Raw genomic sequence first — 17,525 nt, 5'->3', positions numbered from 1 at the left:
TTACCGATTGATAAGAAATACATTCCTAAGACCTCGAAATAGTCTCACCACAGCTATAGGTGTTGGAAAGATATCAAAAGGTATTGAGAGTGTTGTCCCTTGCTCTATGAAAGAAATCCAAAGCTTGCCTCTGGCAAACTTCCACACACAGTCTTCACTTTTCTGAAAAACGTACAACTTAGTAAATAGATGGCAACATAATGGAGAAAATGCAACAATCAATAATCTGTTGTACCACAACAATGATAAATATCTAGCAGTCAAAATCAAACATCATCCATAGCTAATGGCAGGGAGACTCAAATCATAGTGAGAATTCTTGCAATTTTTAAAACTTTTCCAACTATATTGAATCCTCGAAAATAAAGAGCTGGCAATGCAAAGACCAACAAAATAAAGTCAACTACATTAGAGTTACCTGTGGCAATGTTTATGTGCAACGTCCATATTTTGGTTAATATTACAGAGGTGAATATTGTTTTTTTATTAAAATAAAACTTATGACCAATAGCCAACAGGGCTTTAAAAGGGGCATCAGTATTGGAGCTGACCTGCTAACTATAGTAAAAAAACATAAGCTAAAAATCTATGGCCACCTTACAAGGTCTTAGGGGCCCGCAAGGACAATGTGGTCAAGACATTTTCAAAATAGTTATAAGGCGAAAAAAATATGAATTGATCAAAATCAATCTTAACGAGAATAAAATAGAACCACTCATTGGTCGGCATTCTATTTTTATGTCAGTGTAACTCTTATTCTTTGATAATAATTTTTGTTTAGATACAAGAGCGTTCAATGACAACTTGAATTATAGACCTGAATGGGTTCCAATTTAGATTTTTCAGAATGTGGTGACTGATAGTGACATGCAGATGGTGGTGACTGATAGTACCATTAATGCAGATGGTGGTGACTGACAACTCCATTCAAACAGATGGTGGTGACTTATAGCACCATTCATGCATATGGTGGTGACTGATAGTACCATTCATATAGATGGTGGTGACTGATAGTACCATTCAAACAGATGGTGGTGACTGATAGTATCATTCATACAGATGGTGGTGACTGATATTACCATTCATTCAAATGGTGGTGACTGATAGTACCATTCATTCAGAATGTGGTGACTGATAGTGACATGCAGATGGTGGTGACTGATAGTACCATTCATTCAGAATGTGGTGACTGATAGTGACATGCAGATGGTGGTGACTGATAGTACCATTAATGCAGATGGTGGTGACTGACAACTCCATTCAAACAGATGGTGGTGACTTATAGCACCATTCATGCATATGGTGGTGACTGATAGTACCATTCATTCAGAATGTGGTGACTGATAGTGACATGCAGATGGTGGTGACTGATAGTACCATTAATGCAGATGGTGGTGACTGACAACTCCATTCAAACAGATGGTGGTGACTTATAGCACCATTCATGCATATGGTGGTGACTGATAGTACCATTCAAATAGTATTATTCATGCACATGGTGGTGACTGATATTACCATTCATTCAAATGGTGGTGACTGATAGTACCATTAATGCAGATGGTGGTGACTGACAACTGCATTCAAACAGATGGTGGTGACCTATAGCACCATTCATGCATATGGTGGTGACTGATAGTACCATTCATATAGATGGTGGTGACTGATAGTACCATTCAAACAGATGGTGGTGACTGATAGTATCATTCATACAGATGGTGGTGACTGATATTACCATTCATTCAAATGGTGAAGACTGATAGTACCATTCATTCAGAATGTGGTGACTGATAGTGACATGCAGATGGTGGTGACTGATAGTACCATTCATTCAGAATGTGGTGACTGATAGTGACATGCAGATGGTGGTGACTGATAGTACCATTAATGCAGATGGTGGTGACTGACAACTCCATTCAAACAGATGGTGGTGACTTATAGCACCATTCATGCATATGGTGGTGACTGATAGTACCATTCATTCAGAATGTGGTGACTGATAGTGACATGCAGATGGTGGTGACTGATAGTACCATTAATGCAGATGGTGGTGACTGACAACTCCATTCAAACAGATGGTGGTGACTTATAGCACCATTCATGCATATGGTGGTGACTGATAGTACCATTCAAATAGTATTATTCATGCACATGGTGGTGACTGATATTACCATTCATTCAAATGGTGGTGACTGATAGTACCATTAATGCAGATGGTGGTGACTGACAACTGCATTCAAACAGATGGTGGTGACCTATAGCACCATTCATGCATATGGTGGTGACTGATAGTACCATTCATATAGATGGTGGTGACTGATAGTACCATTCAAACAGATGGTGGTGACTGATAGTATCATTCATACAGATGGTGGTGACTGATATTACCATTCATTCAAATGGTGAAGACTGATAGTACCATTCATTCAGAATGTGGTGACTGATAATGACATGCTGATGGTGGTGACTGATAGTACCATTAATGCAGATGGTGGTGACTGACAACTCCATTCAAACAGATGGTGGTGACTTATAGCACCATTCATGCATATGGTGGTGACTGATAGTACCATTCATATAGTATTATTCATGCACAAGGTGGTGACTGATATTACCATTCATTCAAATGGTGGTGACTGATAGTACCATTAATGCAGATGATGGTGACTGACAACTCCATTCAAACAGATGGTGATGACCTATAGCACCATTCATGCATATGGTGGTGACTGATAGTACCATTCATATAGATGGTGGTGACTGATAGTACCATTAATGCAGATGGTGGTGACTGACAACTCCATTCAAACAGATGGTGGTGACCTATAGCACCATTCATGCATATGGTGGTGACTGATAGTACCATTCATATAGATGGTGGTGACTGATAGTACCATTCAAACAGATGGTGGTGACTGATAGTATCATTAATACAGATGGTGGTGACTGATATTACCATTCATTCAAATGGTGGTGACTGATAGTACCATTCATTCAGAATGTGGTGACTGATAGTGACATGCAGATTGTGGTGACTGATAGTACCATTAATGCAGATGGTGGTGACTGACAACTCCATTCAAAATGATGGTGGTGACTTATAGCACCATTCATGCATATGGTGGTGACTGATAGTACCATTCATATAGTATTATTCATGGACATGGTGGTGACTGATATTACCATTCATTCAAATGGTGGTGACTGATAGTACCATTCATTCAGAATGTGGTGACTGATAGTGACATGCAGATGGTGGTGACTGATAGTACCATTCATTCAGAATGTGGTGACTGATAGTGACATGCAGATGGTGGTGACTGATAGTACCATTAATGCAGATGGTGGTGACTGACAACTCCATTCAAACAGATGGTGGTGACTTATAGCACCATTCATGCATATGGTGGTGACTGATAGTACCATTCATTCAGAATGTGGTGACTGATAGTGACATGCAGATGGTGGTGACTGATAGTACCATTAATGCAGATGGTGGTGACTGACAACTCCATTCAAACAGATGGTGGTGACTTATAGCACCATTCATGCATATGGTGGTGACTGATAGTACCATTCAAATAGTATTATTCATGCACATGGTGGTGACTGATATTACCATTCATTCAAATGGTGGTGACTGATAGTACCATTAATGCAGATGGTGGTGACTGACAACTGCATTCAAACAGATGGTGGTGACCTATAGCACCATTCATGCATATGGTGGTGACTGATAGTACCATTCATATAGATGGTGGTGACTGATAGTACCATTCAAACAGATGGTGGTGACTGATAGTATCATTCATACAGATGGTGGTGACTGATATTACCATTCATTCAAATGGTGAAGACTGATAGTACCATTCATTCAGAATGTGGTGACTGATAGTGACATGCAGATGGTGGTGACTGATAGTACCATTAATGCAGATGGTGGTGACTGACAACTCCATTCAAACAGATGGTGGTGACTTATAGCACCATTCATGCATATGGTGGTGACTGATAGTACCATTCATATAGTATTATTCATGCACAAGGTGGTGACTGATATTACCATTCATTCAAATGGTGGTGACTGATAGTACCATTAATGCAGATGATGGTGACTGACAACTCCATTCAAACAGATGGTGATGACCTATAGCACCATTCATGCATATGGTGGTGACTGATAGTACCATTCATATAGATGGTGGTGACTGATAGTACCATTAATGCAGATGGTGGTGACTGACAACTCCATTCAAACAGATGGTGGTGACCTATAGCACCATTCATGCATATGGTGGTGACTGATAGTACCATTCATATAGATGGTGGTGACTGATAGTACCATTCAAACAGATGGTGGTGACTGATAGTATCATTAATACAGATGGTGGTGACTGATATTACCATTCATTCAAATGGTGGTGACTGATAGTACCATTCATTCAGAATGTGGTGACTGATAGTGACATGCAGATGGTGGTGACTGATAGTACCATTAATGCAGATGGTGGTGACTGACAACTCCATTCAAAATGATGGTGGTGACTTATAGCACCATTCATGCATATGGTGGTGACTGATAGTACCATTCATATAGTATTATTCATGGACATGGTGGTGACTGATATTACCATTCATTCAAATGGTGGTGACTGATAGTACCATTAATGCAGATGATGGTGACTGACAACTCCATTCAAACAGATGGTGATGACCTATAGCACCATTCATGCATATGGTGGTGACTGATAGTACCATTCATATAGATGGTGGTGACTGATAGTACCATTAATGCAGATGGTGGTGACTGACAATTCCATTCAAACAGATGGTGGTGACCTATAGCACCATTCATGCATATGGTGGTGACTGATAGTACCATTCATATAGATGTTGGTGACTGATAGTACCATTCAAACAGATGGTGGTGACTGATAGTATCATTCATACAGATGGTGGTGACTGATATTACCATTCATTCAAATGGTGGTGACTTATAGCACCATTCATGCATATGGTGGTGACTGATAGTACCATTCATATAGATGGTGGTGACTGATAGTACCATTAATGCAGATGGTGGTGACTGACAACTCCATTCAAACAGATGGTGGTGACTTATAGCACCATTTATGCATATGGTGGTGACTGATAGTACCATTCATATAGTATTATTCATGCAGATGGTGGTGACTGATATTAACATTCATTCAAATGGTGGTGACTGATAGTACCATTAATGCAGATGGTGGTGACTGACAACTCCATTCAAACAGATGGTGGTGACCTATAGCACCATTCATGCATATGGTGGTGACTGATAGTACCATTCATATAGATGGTGGTGAATGATAGTACCATTCAAACAGATGGTGGTGACTGATAGTATCATTCATACAGATGGTGGTGACTGATATTACCATTTATTCAAATGGTAGTGACTGATAGTACCAATCATTCAGAATGTGGTGACTGATAGTGACATGGAGATGGTGGTGACTGATAGTACCATTAATGCAGATGGTGGTGACTGACAACTCCATTCAAACAGATGGTGGTGACTTATAGCACCATTCATGCATATGGTGGTGACTGATAGTACCATTCATATAGTATTATTCATGGACATGGTGGTGACTGATATTACCATTCATTCAAATGGTGGTGACTGATAGTACCATTAATGCATATGGTGGTGACTGACAACTCCATTCAAACAGATGGTGGTGACCTATAGCACCATTTATGCATATGGTGGTGACTGATAGTACCATTAATGCAGATGGTGGTGAATGACAACTCCATTCAAACAGATGGTGGTGACTTATAGCACCATTCATGCATATGGTGGTGACTTATAGTACCATTCATATAGTATTATTCATGCAGATGGTGGTGACTGATATTACCATTCATTCAAATGGTGGTGACTGATAGTACCATTAATGCAGATGGTGGTGACTGACAACTCCATTCAAACAGATGGTGGTGACCTATAGCACCATTCATGCATATGGTGGTGACTGATAGTACCATTCATATAGATGGTGGTGACTGATAGTACCATTAATGCAGATGGTGGTGACTGACAACTCCATTCAAACAGATGGTGGTGACTTATAGTACCATTCATGCATATGGTGGTGACTGATAGTACCATTCATATAGTATTATTCATGGACATGGTGGTGACTGATATTACCATTCATTCAAATGGTGGTGACTGATAGTACCATTAATGCAGATGGTGGTGACTGACAACTCCATTCAAACAGATGGTGGTGACCTATAGCACCATTCATGCATATGGTGGTGACTGATAGTACCATTCATATAGATGGTGGTGACTGATAGTACCATTCAAACAGATGGTGGTGACTGATAGTATCATTCATACAGATGGTGGTGACTGATAGTACCATTCAAACAGATGGTGGTGACTGATAGTATCATTCATACAGATGGTGGTGACTGATATTACCATTCATTCAAATGGTGGTGACTGATAGTACCATTCATTCAGAATGTGGTGACTGATAGTGACATGCAGATGGTGGTGACTGATAGTACCATTAATGCAGATGGTGGTGACTGACAACTCCATTCAAACAGATGGTGGTGACTTATAGCACCATTCATGCATATGGTGGTGACTGATAGTACCATTCATATAGTATTATTCATGGACATGGTGGTGACTGATATTACCATTCATTCAAATGGTGGTGACTGATAGTACCATTAATGCAGATGGTGATGACTGACAACTCCATTCAAACAGATGGTGGTGACCTATAGCACCATTCATGCATATGGTGGTGACTGATAGTACCATTCATATAGATGGTGGTGACTGATAGTACCATTAATGCAGATGGTGGTGACTGACAACTCCATTCAAACAGATGGTGGTGACCTATAGCACCATTCATGCATATGGTGGTGACTGATAGTACCATTCATATAGATGGTGGTGACTGATAGTACCATTAATGCAGATGGTGGTGACTGACAACTCCATTCAAACAGATGGTGGTGACTTATAGCACCATTCATGCATATGGTGGTGACTGATAGTACCATTCATTGACAATGTGGTGACTGATAGTGACATGCAGATGGTGGTGACTAATAGTATCATAATGAAGATGGCGGTGACTGACAACTCCATTCAAACAGATGGTGGTGACTTATAGCACCATTCATGCATATGGTGGTGACTGACAGTACCATTCTTAGCAATTATACATTAAACACTGAACCACACAGATGGTGGTGACTGATAGTACCATTCATACAGATGTTGTTGACTGATAGTATCATTCATACAGATGGTGGTGACTGACAACTCCATTCAAACAGATGGTGGTGACCTATAGCACCATTCATGCATATGGTGGTGACTGATAGTACCATTCATATAGATGGTGGTGAATGATAGTACCATTCAAACAGATGGTGGTGACTGATAGTATCATTCATACAGATGGTGGTGACTGATATTACCATTTATTCAAATGGTGGTGACTGATAGTACCAATCATTCAGAATGTGGTGACTGATAGGACATGGAGATGGTGGTGACTGATAGTACCATTAATGCAGATGGTGGTGACTGACAACTCCATTCAAACAGATGGTGGTGACTTATAGCACCATTCATGCATATGGTGGTGACTGATAGTACCATTCATATAGTATTATTCATGGACATGGTGGTGACTGATATTACCATTCATTCAAATGGTGGTGACTGATAGTACCATTAATGCAGATGGTGGTGACTGACAACTCCATTCAAACAGATGGTGCTGACCTATAGCACCATTCATGCATATGGTGGTGACTGATAGTACCATTAATGCAGATGGTGGTGAATGACAACTCCATTCAAACAGATGGTGGTGACTTATAGCACCATTCATGCATATGGTGGTGACTGATAGTACCATTCATATAGATGGTGGTGACTGATATTACCATTCATTCAAATGGTGGTGACTGATAGTACCATTAATGCAGATGGTGGTGACTGACAACTCCATTCAAACAGATGGTGGTGACCTATAGCACCATTCATGCATATGGTGGTGACTGATAGTACCATTCATATAGATGGTGGTGACTGATAGTACCATTCAAACAGATGGTGGTGACTGATAGTATCATTCATACAGATGGTCTTGACTGATAGTACCATTCAAACAGATGGTGGTGACTGATAGTATCATTCATACAGATGGTGGTGACTGATAGTACCATTCATTCAAATGGTGGTGACTGATAGTACCATTCATTCAGAATGTGGTGACTGATAGTGACATGCAGATGGTGGTGACTGATAGTACCATTAATGCAGATGGTGGTGACTGACAACTCCATTCAAACAGATGGTGGTGACTTATAGCACCATTCATGCATATGGTGGTGATTTATAGTACCATTCATATAGTATTATTCATGGACATGGTGGTGACTGATATTACCATTCATTCAAATGGTGGTGACTGATAGTACCATTAATGCAAATGGTGGTGACTGAGAACTCCATTCAAACAGATGGTGGTGACCTATAGCACCATTCATGCATATGGTGGTGACTGATAGTACCATTCATATAGATGGTGGTGACTGATAGTACCATTAATGCAGATGGTGGTGACTGACAACTCCATTCAAACAGATGGTGGTGACTTATAGCACCATTCATGCATATGGTGGTGACTGATAGTACCATTCATTGACAATGTGGTGACTGATAGTGACATGCAGATGGTGGTGACTAATAGTATCATAATGCAGATGGCGGTGACTGACAACTCCATTCAAACAGATGGTGGTGACTTATAGCACCATTCATGCATATGGTGGTGACTGACAGTACCATTCTTAGCAATTATACATTAAACACTGAACCACACAGATGGTGGTGACTGATAGTACCATTCATACAGATGTTGTTGACTGATAGTATCATTCATACAGATGGTGGTGACTTAAATCACCATTCATATAGATGGTGGTGACTAATAGTACCATTCACACAGATGGTGGTGACTAATAGTACCATTCACACAGATGGTGGTGACTTAAATCACCATTTATATAGATGGTGGTGACTAATAGTACCATTCACAAAGATGGTGGTGACTGAGCATGGAATGGGTTGCCTGAGCCAACCAAGAAAACCAATGACTTGTCAGAATTTAAGTCATTGGTTAACATGCATGACTAGATGCATGATGCATAGGATGTAATCATCATTTCTATATTTTATATTTGGATTCATTAATTCATGTATTGTCATTGACAAGGAATATATGTTTAAAATTTCAACTTGATCCGTGAAAAGGAAATGGGAGACAGACACAGACGAAGTGAGCTAAGCTTTTAAAAAAGTCCTAAATTCTGTTAAAAGAATCCAAAGAAGCTAACAAATGAACTGTCTTTATTTCATGTCTAACTCTAGTCTTTGTTTTTATGATGATGTTATTGTCACTATAAAAAACCTAATACGCAAAACAAAATGAATCTTAACATTTTTTTTACAGGCCTAATTCCATATTGTAAAGTAGCAAATCCTAATAATGTTAATAATGTATAGCCTAAAAGTACTTAGAGTTGTTCTAGTGTGCACACATGTTTTAATAATTGTAATTTTTTAGTTAATTTAATGATATATTAATTCTAATTGTTCATCTTTCCTTTCAACTAACAAAGGAATTCCTAAAACACAAAGTTGTAAGATCTCATGTAGCATAAATTTCTTAAGATGAAATCAAAGTTTCAAGCCATAAGTTTTCTATAATGTTTATGGGCTAGCTGATCAAACCATTACAGGCTAGAAATATAGAATAGAAAATAGAAATATTTGCCAATGCTTTGCAACCACAGGAAAAAAAAATTATACAAGTTGAGGACAATAAATATTTTTTGACCTAAAGTTGGCTTTCTTGGGCTATTTTAAAAACTAATTTGAAGTATACAATTAAAAAATTACTTAATGTTTACTTCCTTTTTAGAGCTCTATGTCAAGCAAGCAACTTACAATTACTGGTTAATTGAAAACTTATGAATGGGTTAATTAGAACTAGCTGCAGTGTGTTAAGGTGCTTAGTTCTATTAACTTCTAAACGGTGAAGATCACACTTGATAAAGCAATTCCAGTATTATATTAATGATAGATTGTAGAATATTAACATTCTGAAATGAAGCTTCCCAATCAAACTGTATAAAGGCAGATTAAATAAATACAATCTATATCTAGTCATACACAAAATACATTGAAGTGACAGTAATAAAGTCTAAACTATACAAAAGATTAGATACAGAAAACAGCAAGGCTCTTAAAAATGGTACCTCAATTCCTGTATAATAGAACACAGTAAACCAAGTGTCCCTCTTATTTCATTATATAGGTTACATATGTTTATTCAAAAAATAGATAATTATGTCTTTCTAATTATGAATTTCATGTGTCAGTCTAGTCATGCATGTTAATCAGTGACTTAAACTCTGCTAAGTAATTGTTTTTCCCAGCTGATTCATGAAACGAACTACACGCTCATTTAAACTATACTATTCTTAACAACACTCTTCATATAGCTATTTCTACAAGAGAGGTCATTAGTACTATCAAAGCAAAGATGGACTGGCTTAATGGGCATTCTGGCAAATGTTCAAATGCCTGATGGGTAGACACTACAACTGGACCAGTGGACCACTGAATAGGCCCTTTGAATGATATTAAGGCCTGTTTAAGTTTTTAATATTTTTTGTAAAAGGTGTCCTTTTCCTTTTTAAAGATCTTTTTATAAAATGTACAGTGTATACTAGCCTTATACACATTTTTGATAATGATAGAATGGATTATATGATATAATATATGGCCTAAATTCAAAATATTAGGTGCATATAAGGACTGTAGTGCATCTTACGGCAAGGTGCAGGGCATAGTAGGCCTATTATTTTCGGTATTGTACTGTACTACAGTTCAGTGACTGTACTGTTAATAAAGTACAATACATTTTAATCAAACATTTAGAAAAAAATCTAGTCTTGATAAAAAAAAAAAAAGCAATTACTTTTGTGATTTAATAACTCATATCTACGGTCTACGTCTACGTAATTATTTAAATTTAGACTATTTATTATACTAGATCTAGACAATCTTAGTCAATCTAGTAACTAGTCTAGATCTAGATCTAATTCTAATCAAGTCTAATGTTTTGTTATTTCAATGAAATCAATGCAATGATGTAAAATCATAAAGAATCTACACACAAAAAGTACAATAATCAAGTTATATTTAATACTGGTACTTTTCATTTGTTGAACAAAAGAACGTCATTTAACCTCGTTCTTCTTTCGACATAGATTCTATCTAAAAAAGGAAAGAAAATACAATCATAACAATGTGAGCCACCATAGTCCATACTGATGCTTTTACCGTTGTCGACAATAATATTACGGTGTATAAGCAAAAAGTCCCCTGAGAAATGTTGAGAATGCTGTACAACTATAAACCTAGATCTAGAACAGGGGTTCTTAACCTGTGGTCGCGACCCCTTTGGATGTCAAATGAGCATTTCACAGGGTCGCCTAAGACCATCAGAAAATTGGATTTGGGGGGGGGGGGGAGATTTATAATTTTTATCGCTAGTTTTTTTTGTTCTTATGTGTTGTAACATTTTTGTACCACAGTGGATATAGATTTATATTGCAAATTATAGAGATGGGACATTACTCAAATAGCATTATTACCAAATAAATTTAGAAACGATCGTCAAGTTTCAATTTTTAAAAAAAGTGGCGGTGACAAATATAATAATAAGGCTAGTCTTCGAGTCTGAATTTTAAGATTAGTGAGGAATGCAGTATTTCCCATGGCTGCGCAGTCCCAGCTGTGACCTACATATAACATAGACATACCCTATATATTGCAAGATGATACAGAGGGTACTTTTAGTGAATGTAACCTCCTTGTTTGATAGTAGTTTGTTATTTTTATTTGTTCTTCTTTGTGTTTCTTTTTTTTTATAATTGTCATTAAAAAATCGATGTTACAGACCACATCTTTGTTGTTGCAAAATATATTTTTCAAGAAATAAATTTACAATCTATCAATGCATCGAAACACCATTGTGGGATCAAACATTTCTTTGGTGAAGATATAATCACGTCGTGAAGAAAATTCAATTAATAAATACGCCATCATATTATAGTCAATGGAAAAAAGTTCATTATGTAACAACTCATGAACACGGACTTGTAACAAAAGAAGGTTAATAAAAGAAAAGAGAATGACGATTTTTTAATATTTTTTTTTTTGCGGTATAGTTTTTGCAGAAACCCGATGCAACATTTGTAATGAAGTTCTCTCTGCCATATGTATTGAGGTCGAACAAACATCCGAACTTTGCCGATTATGACATACAGTGGTTTAGTTTAGATGGTTTAGACTCATATGGCAAGTACCATAATTGAAACATATCAGCCTATGAATCTTCTTGTTTGGTAGCTGTCAGAATCGCCAGAGTTCTGAAACCTCACACCACTACCAAGCAGTTATTGTCAGTGGCTAAAGATATGATTGGAGCCAAATTTATTAATAAATTTAGTGTAATTTGCATAAATAATGACACTATTTACAAGAGATTAGTTGACATGTCTTCTGATATTAAGGAAATGATATCTGCTTCTTTTACAATATTTAGCATCCAGCTTGATGAATCCACAGGCGTTGTAAATTGTTCACAATTACTAGTTCCGGTAAGATATACCAGTATACACAAAGGAGATTTTCAAAGATTAGTTTCAATGCAAAACTCTATAAACGACCTCTACAGCGCCTGATGTAATTGACAAAGTTGGTTAAATTTGAAAAAGCAAAAGACTTGTTGGAAAAATAATTGTGGCATCTGAACAGATGGTGCTCTAAGTATGCTTGGATGTCGGTCTAGAGGTTCTATCTTTGGTATAGAATGAGTCCTCATAAGAATTCATCCTAATTCATTGTATGATTTATCGACATATATTAGCAACGTCAATAGCAATGCATCTAGCAATGCATCTATATATTTCTCTTCAATGTCAATTACAAAATTCTGGATCAATTGTTTGCAGTCATATCTTCACAACATAAATAACATATATACACACACACATATATATATATCTTTAAATACAAACTATAAATTCTAAGCTTTTACTTTAATTACTATAATTTACATGTATGTTTGAACATTTCATTTTTTTATATATAATATTCACATAGATAGGCCTACCTACTACTACTATAGTCTATATTACTATATTAGTATAAATCAAACTTTGTAGCACCTATGTTAAAAGTTAACTTTTGGGATGGCTGCCTGGTCGTGCGGTTTGCACGCTGAACTGTCCCGGGTTCAAACCCTGCCCGCTCCCATCACCCGTCGTCCTGCGGGAGGTTTGGACTAGGAAGTAATTATCTTCAACTCTGAAGGAACATCCGAAACATGTAAAACATTTTACAAACAAACTCTATTTTAAATAAAAGATCTAATAGACCTATAAATATTTATTGGCTGACAGAGTAGTCAGTAGATCTTATCAAATATAGAGCTAATTAACTGGATCTTCTAACTCTTTGAGTACTTAGACTGATTTTTATACTAGAACTAGATAATCAAGAATGTCTAGATCTAATCAAGATGTCATTTTAATTCTATAATAGTAAAAGAGTAGATCCTTCAATTTACACCTATCTATATCTAGGTCTAATAAACAAACTAGTAAGTATTAAGTATTAGAGATCTAGACATACTCACAATAGTCTCTGAGTCTAAGTCTAGACTTTAACTTGTCTAGGAATAGAGTTTATAGAGTGTCACTAGAGTACTGCTAGAGCTACTAGTTAACTAGATATTATATTTTCTCTAGATTTAGTTAGGTCTAGCGGCAGTCTAGCCTAAACCTAAATCCAAATTACTCTAGATTTAGTTCTAGATCTAGATCTTGAAATTTGATCTAGACACTAATTTAGTAATGATAGAAGACTAGCCCTAGCTAGAATCATCTACTTGATCTAGAGTAGAGTCTTGCATTTTTTAAAATACGTTTTTTATAATTAGACTCTAGATCTAAAATCTAGATTTAATTAGATCTAGACTTTAAATGTAGAATATTATTTATTTTTTTTAGATCTATATCTGATAATAGATTATAATAGATAATCTACTTTTGATCTACGCTGCTTCTGCCCAGGGACTAGTCACTAGAGTGACTAGACTCTAGTAACTCTACTAGTAGTGACTAGACCTACCTAGTCGGCTAGTGGTAGATTGTAACTACTGTAAGATTCTAACTAAATATTCAAATTATCTAGATCTTATAGTTAATAATCATTGACATCGATCTATCATTATCATCTACTGAGATGATCTAGACTAGACTTAGACTATATAATAATAGATCTATATACTAAATATAGATCTAGATCTAACTATCATCATCATGATTATTCATACGACGATGATACGGTTATTACGAATTACGGTAATTTCGCATTTTCATTTTCGGGTAAATACGTTCAACTTCTAAAATCATTTTAAAATGTAGAAATAGATCTAGATTTAGCCTCTAGGTCTGGTTTCATGGTTTCAATTTTTATGCCGGCAGATCAAGCTTATTAGAATTAGATCTTACTAAATTAGGCGTCTCAGGCCGGGGCCTTACTGATTTGTTTCTAAATTTTGTTTACGTTTTTGATAAAAAGCGAAAGTTCGGAAAAAAGCGCATGCGCCGTAACTTAAGAATTGTAACTTCCTGTCTTTCTTTGAATTCGACTTATTAAGTTTTAGTTTGAAAGATCAAAACGTGAATGTGAAAAAAAAAAAAAAAGTCCTATACCAAGCCGGCAATCAGTCGTACTGGCATTTGCCGGCAAGCTTTTTTTTTTTTACTTCGATTTTGCCGGCATGCCGGATAGCTGGCGATCTTGCATCCATGACAATTTTTTTTGTTATGGTTGGGGGTCGCCTCCTAGTGAAAAGTTGTATTAGGGGAGCGGAGCTAAAAAGGTTAAGAACCGCTGATCTAGAGTGAGAATCTAGAGTGAGAATATAGACTATATCTACTTCTGATAACTTAAACTCACTAAACCTGTAGCATAAAAATAAATGACAAACCTAGATCTAGTCAATTAATTGTTTCTTCTACAATAATAAGGCTTCTCTTCGAGTCCGAAGATTAACGAGGAATGCATATTTCCCGTGGCTATAATACGCATTTATTGTCAGCATAATCTAGACTACTATCTGACCTAGGTTAATATAAAGAATGACGAGCGCTATAAAACAAGTAGATCTAGATTTCCCCGGTTACGCTATTCTGCCTCAAAGTGGCACACTGGGTGGAAACGATTACTTAAGGAAGTAATTAGGCTAAATGAATAGCAAAACAAAACTCCTGTGGGAGTGTCCAAGGGAATGCCAGAGCTTTCCCATTGCACGGTGCGGAGTTGAAAGTTTCCACGTCCCTGTCGATAATCCATGTGCCGTTCCTCAAGGGACCGTTACAATAATGGCGAGTCCTGCACGGTTAGCTTGGTAAAACATAGGGAAATGGCGGGGTGTTCCCGGTTTGCTCGGCCTTCGGCCATGTATTCTAGTCCATGCGATCGGAAACAGCAATGTCTTACATAGGCATTGACTTGGACCTCTTTCAGACAGAACGGTTTGTTCAAGCAGGCTTCGGCTCAACTCTTTTGACAATCACAAGGATCTAGATTTCATTTTCTATATCCACACCATTCGGACACGCAAGTCAAATTGAATAAAGTTTTCGCCGCTCTTTGTAGATCTATCAAGATCTGTCAATGATGTCACAATTAAAATTCTACATTGTAAAATCATAGATTGTTTCTTGATTAAATTTGAATTAAGCTATAGGCCTTAAAAAAAACTCGTCTTTTTATATTTTTTATCAATTTATCATGTTCCGTCAACATAACATTATGAAAGAAATTTTGAGAAATATTGAAATGAGCAGAGTAGTTAAGTAATCCTATCAGACCTTGTGGTCTATTTTGGGCTAATGTTGAAAAGGTTATATGTTTCTATGGCCGACGGTTAACTAGCATGTCATGTGGCCAGCACAACGATCAAGTTCTGCCATGTTACACGCTACATGTAATGCCCTCGAGGGGACAACTCTAGAATGTTCTGCCATGTTACACGCTTCATGTAATGCCCTCGAGGGGACACCTCTAGAATAGTTCTGCCATGTTACATGCTACATGTAATGCCCTCGAGGGGACAACTCTAGAATGTTCTGCCATGTTACACGCTTCATGTAATGCCCTCGAGGGGACAACTCTAGAATAGTTCTGCCGTTACATGCTACATGTAATGCCCTCGAGGGGACACCTCTAGAATAGTTCTGCCATTTTACACGCTACATGTAATGCCCTCGAGGGGACACTTCTAGAATAGTTCTGCTATGTTACACGCTACATGTAATGCCCTCGAGGGGACAACTCTAGAATGTTCTGCCATGTTACACGCTTCATGTAATGCCCTCGAGGGGACAACTCTAGAATAGTTCTGCCATGTTACACGCTACATGTAATGCCCTCGAGGGGACAACTCTAGAATGTTCTGCCATGTTACACGCTTCATGTAATGCACTCGAGGGGACAACTCTAGAATAGTTCTGCCATGTTACACGCTACATGAAATGCCCTCGAGGGGACACCTCTAGAATAGTTCTGCCATGTTACACGCTACATGTAATGCCCTCGAGGGGACAACTCTAGAATATTCTGCCATGTTACACGCTTCATGTAATGCCCTCGAGGTGACACCTCTAGAATAGTTCTGCCATGTTACACGCTACATGTAATGCCCTCGAGGGGACAACTCTAGAATGTTCTGCCATGTTACACGCTTCATGTAATGCCCTCGAGGGGACACCTCTAGAATAGTTCTGCCATGTTACACGCTACATGTAATGCCCTCGAGGGGACAACTCTAGAATATTCTGCCATGTTACACGCTTCATGTAATGCCCTCGAGGGGACACCTCTAGAATAGTTCTGCCATGTTACACGTTTCATGTAATGCCCTCGAGGGGACAACTCTAGAATAGTTCTGCCATGTTACACGCTACATGTTATGCCCTCGAGGGGACACCTCTAGAATAGTTCTGCCATGTTACACGCTACATATAATGCCCTCGAGAGGACAACTCTAGAATAGTTCTGCCATGTTACACGTTACATGTAATGCCCTCGAGGGGACAACTCTAGAATGTTCTGCCATGTTACACGCTACATGCTATGCCCTCGAGGTGACACCTCTAGAATAGTTCTGCCATGTTACACGCTACAAACGGTTCGAGATGTGTAAAGAGAAGACAAATCCGTAACAGTGCAAGTGTTATTTCACAACGAGGATGTCTACATACATACATAGCTATTGCAGGTGAACAAAATCAATGGGCAAACTGCCTTTACGTTTTCCTACTTAAGTCAGGTACCCATTTTG

General features: G+C 37.7%; 1 protein-coding gene across 9 annotated transcripts in view; it reads right to left on the bottom strand.

The window, feature by feature from the left end:
* LOC129925698 (potassium channel subfamily T member 2-like) overlaps nucleotides 1–17,525 on the bottom strand; it is an 82,931-nt gene that overhangs the window by 7,033 nt on the left and 58,373 nt on the right. For 3 of the 9 annotated variants that reach the window (XR_008777406.1, XR_008777401.1, XR_008777402.1), the window contains one exon: nucleotides 5–162. The gene's annotated coding sequence lies outside the window, so the exon portion shown is untranslated. Of the gene's footprint in view, nucleotides 1–4; nucleotides 163–11,318; nucleotides 11,447–13,808; nucleotides 14,102–14,302; nucleotides 14,459–14,685; nucleotides 14,892–15,167; nucleotides 16,195–17,525 lie in introns of those variants that run through there. The other 6 variants (XR_008777407.1, XR_008777409.1, XR_008777403.1 and 3 more) reach the window with 6 other exon arrangements.

The sequence above is a fragment of the Biomphalaria glabrata genome, chromosome 4 (genome assembly GCF_947242115.1).
Source record: "Biomphalaria glabrata chromosome 4, xgBioGlab47.1, whole genome shotgun sequence".
Lineage (NCBI taxonomy): Eukaryota > Metazoa > Mollusca > Gastropoda > Planorbidae > Biomphalaria > Biomphalaria glabrata.
Note: the sequence above shows the minus strand (reverse complement) of the source record. Positions and strands in the feature narration are given on the sequence as shown.